The sequence below is a fragment of the Bison bison genome, unplaced genomic scaffold, assembly GCF_000754665.1.
Source record: "Bison bison bison isolate TAMUID 2011002044 unplaced genomic scaffold, Bison_UMD1.0 scf7180017864072, whole genome shotgun sequence".
Lineage (NCBI taxonomy): Eukaryota > Metazoa > Chordata > Mammalia > Artiodactyla > Bovidae > Bison > Bison bison.
Genome location: NW_011494644.1, coordinates 6,090,992 through 6,095,746, shown reverse-complemented (window position 1 = coordinate 6,095,746; position 4,755 = coordinate 6,090,992).

Genomic DNA, 4,755 nt, shown 5'->3' with positions numbered 1-4,755 from the left:
GTATGGATGTGAGAGTTGGACTATAAAGAAAGCTGAGCACCGAAGAATTGATGCTTTTGAACTGTGGTATTGGAGAAGACTCTTGATGGTCCCTTGGACTGCAAGAAGATCCAGCCAGTCCATCCTACAGGTGATCAGTCCTGGGTGTTCATTGGAAGGACTGATGCTAAAGCTGAAACTCCAATACTTTGGCCACCTGATGTGAAGAGCTGACTCATTTGAAAAGACCATGATGCTGGGAAAGATTGAGGGCAGGACGAGAAGGGGACGACAGAGGATGAGATGGTTGGATGGCATCACTGACTCGATGGACATGGGTTTGGGTGGGCTCTGGGAGTTGGTGATGGACAGGGAGGCCTGGTGTGCTGAGGTTTATGGGGTCACAGAGTCGGACACGACTGAGCGACTGAACTGAACTGAACTGAATCTGGTAGTATCACTGGAAACTTCATCCCAGTCTACGAGTATTTATTTTCCTAACTTGAGTATATTGAGAATATATATGCATGATCTCTCTTTTTTGGGGCTACACCACACGCAGCATGCAGGATCTTAGTTCCCTTAACATAGATGGAACCTTCATCCCCTGCAGTGGAAGCATGGAGTCTTAACCACTAGACTACCAGGGAAGTCCCATGCACCATACTTCTCTTTTAAAGATGCCTTTTTAGGATATATCTATGGTGGGTTTTGCTAATTTCATTACTACCCTTTAGTCAGTTCAGTTCAGTTCAGTCGCTCAGTCGTGTCCGACTCTGCGACCCCCATGAACCCTTTAATACCTTTGCATAAAAGATTTCACTTTCTCTGCTATACTAACTGTCCTCACAGTCTGTAACCTCAAATGAGTTAATAACTTTGCAGGCACATCATGGATAATAGAGGGATTTTCATAAAGATTTAATTTACTCAGGAACCCTGAGAAACATGACACCCTAAGTTTAAGAGGAGGGAAAGAGTGCTTTTAGATCATCTGGCAACAGGCATTTGGATCTAGGACTACGAAGCCCAAAGAAGAGGCCAGGATGGATGGAGGTGGCAATTAAAGCCTCTAGAGTGAATCAATTCTGAAAACGTATATATTTAAAGGCAAAAATGGGTCAAGGACAAACCCCCCACAGGGATCACTATTTAAATAATGAGCAGAGGAATTAGGGCCATGAAGATGGCAGAAAAGGAATGGTCAGAGAGGTTGTATCTACTGGACTTCAATTAAGATGCAGTGGTGAGGTTTGTGAAGTTTCACTGGTGGGAGTAGGGGGTCAAGTATAATCTAGATTAGAATGGATTAAAGGGTGAATAGGACAAATGAACTTACTTACAAAACAGAAATAGAGCCACAGATGTAGAAAAACTTGTGGCTACCAAGGGGGAAAGGAGGCGGGGAGGGACAAATTGGGAATACTTACTGTATATAAAATAGATAACTAATGGGGACCTACTGTATAACACAGGGAACTCTACTTAGTACTCTGCAAAGTATCGAAAAGAATCTAAAAGAGTGTATATGTGTGTATAACTGATTCACTTTGCTGGACAACAGAAACTAATGCAACACTGTAAATCAACTGTGCTCCAATGAAAATTAATTTTAAAAAAGAATGAATAGGAAGTGAGGAATTGAAGATTTAAAACAGTAGATTATTCCTTCAAGAATGTTGACTATGGTTGACTGTGTGGTCCACTGGCTTAAGACTCCAGGCTGCCAATGCAGGGGCTCCTGTTCAGTCCCTGGTCAGGAAACTAGATCCCATATGCCACAACTAAGAGTTTGCATACTACACCTAAAGATTCCTCATAATGCAATGAAGATCCTGCATATGGCAACTAAGACCCAGATCAGCCAAATAAGTTTTTTTGAAGAGGTTGACTATGAATGGAAAGGGAAATGGTGATATTAGAGGTATAGTAAAGGTCACTGGAGGAGGCCTCTGGCCTTGTTTTCAGGCAGGGAGGAACTTTGGCTTTGTTTAGGGGCTCGAGAGAAAGAGCTAGAAGGGAAGGAAAGGTTGAAGATAGAGGGGAGAAGAGAGAATTGGTGGTGTAAGGTGCCAGGGGATCCAGGAGGGGATGTGACAGTACAGATGTGCTGGGCAGAGGGAGGGAGGGCTGACGGGTGGGCCGGGGGGTGATGTGTGCAGGAAGCTGACAGAGTTTATGTTCATACCCCTTTGATGGAAGTGCTCCTGAAGAGCACTGGTGCTCTCTTAAGTCTTCCCCAGCTGCTAAGGATTCGATCTCAGTAATGAACCTCTTACCTTATGGACTGTCTTGGCTGACATTTTTCTCTTTGCTGAAAGAAAAGTAGCTCTCCCAAAATATGTCATTTAAACAAGAGATAATTCTGCTATATTTAAAATGGATAACCAACAAGGACCTACTGAATAGCACATGGAACTCCGCTCAGTGTTATGGGGCAGGCTGGATGGAGGGGAGTTTGGGGGAGCATGGATACATCTATGTATATGGCTGAGTCCCCTTGCTGTTCACCTGCAACCACCACAACACTGTTAATTGGCTATACCCCAGTAGAAAAGAAACAGGTAAAAAAATAAATGAGGTAATTTGTTGTGTTTGACCAAAAGAATCAAATGTAACACAGAAATACAGAGAGGTTATGGGAAGAGAGAGTCCTTTATGTGGATTTGGTAGGTATAGAGCTCTTCCCGACTGCTCCCTCTTCTGAGACCATCATAGGTCTGTCCCGTGGGTCTGCCACAGAGCACGGCCAGGAAGGCACAATCAGAGGCCGGGGTGTCACTGGTGACTTAACGCAGATCTTATTGGCCCTAGTCCTAGGACTCCAATCAGGTTCTAGGTGCCTATCAGTTTTCTGCAGAAATGAAAGACTGCTACTTGACGTGGAGCTTGGCCATTTATTCACTGACCATTCCAAAGAGGTGATACAATTGCTTAACAAGCAATGAAGTGGTGGTGTTGAAAACAGGATGCAGGAGAAGCCTGGGGTGGACTGCTAGCACAGTCATAGGGACTGATAGGCATCACCAACAGCAGGGTGATTCCCAAGGGTTTCTTTTCCATCCTCCTGACTGATGAAAGTCTTGGCTCAAGTGTCACCTCCAAAGAGAGGCCTTCAAGGACCACCCTATCTAAAATAGCACACCTCTCATAGCCCTCACCACCCCCTTCTCTGCTTTATTGTTCTTCATTGTACTTATCACTACTTTCTGGAGGGGTTTTTTTGGGGGGAGGGTGTTATATTTTTTGTTGTTTATTGTATATATGCCCAATCTATCTGAAAATAGATTGCCAGTCTGGTTTGCTCACTGATGTAGCCTCAACAACTAGCACATTTACAGATTATTGATATTTTCATGAATACATAAATAGAAATTACAAGGCAGTGCATTTTATTTTACTTGGATTTAATGAAAGTAATTGGAGCCATTGTTAAAGGGTTTCGATTTCCCTGCTGAAAAATATGAATGAATTAGCACTCTTCAGCTTACTCCCATGTTCCCATTTCTGTGAGCTATATAATTTACACACTGTCAAGTTTTTAAATGTGTATATGATTTTTATTGTCCCACATTTATTAGTCTTAGTTATACATTTACCAGAGAAGGCAATGGCACCCCACTCCAATACTCTTGCCTGGAAAATCCCATGGATGGAGGAGCCTGGTGGGCTGCAGTCCATGAGGTTGCTGAGTCAGATATGACTCAGCGACTTCACTTTCACTTTTCACTTTCACGCATTGGAGAAGGAAATGGCAACCCACTCCAGTGTTCTTGCCTGGAGAATCCCAGGGACGGGGAGCCTGGTGGGCTGCCGTCTATGGGGTCGCACAGAGTCGGACACGACTGAAGCGACTTAGCAGTAGCAGTATAGCAGTATACATTTACATGACTCACGTTTTTCTTTTATGCTGAGTTTTGACCTATTCAACAAACTTAATATGGAAGAATTGGAACCATTTGGTGTCGTTTCAGGTGGCTCCATAAAGGTATAACAGTCCTTTATGTCTCCGCTCAGAAAGACTCCAGTGAGAGGCAAAGTGATAGATAAGTGATTTATTAGACTAGGACACTAGTGAGGCTTACAATCCAGCAGGTGAGAGATGCTGCACCCTGAGAACTTAGTGGGCTACAGTTTTATAGTCAAAGGGAAAAGTGGGGCTGGGTAAGAGACCACTCTCTTCCTCATTCTTGGGTAGACATAATGCTTCCATCATCAGCTCCTCCAGGTTGGGCAAGGGTTTTCTTGTCCCTACAGGGTCAAGCCAGGACTGTTAAGGCACTTTGGGAATATTTCAGATCTCAGTACAATGAGGGTCTTTACTTTGAAATGTTACCTTTCTGTAAATTATTGTTTTTCACCTGTGCAGAGAGCATGACCTAGGGGTCATTAACTTACTGAACTCAGTGGGCAGGATGTAGGTCTCACACACCCATCATTTTATTGTTTGGGGGTATGTCTCCTGCTTCTTCTGCATGGTTTTGTTGCTAAGCAAGCCTGTTTGGTTTTGCAGTTAAGAAAGCCTGCTTTCTTGAGTGATCATTAACTTACAGGGGTTTACCATATTTTTCTACTTAGAATCCTCTAGTGGGATTAACTATTTAATCACCTACTTTGTCCCTTTGCCCCTATCAAAATCACCGACATCAAAACTTTAACTTTCACGGAATAAGTAAAAATAAGTTCCTTTCTAGTGTCAGTGATTAGTGTTTGGGGAAAGACAATATTTACACCATTTTATCTCTTGCTCGCCCGCCCCGATGGCGCAGTGCAGCC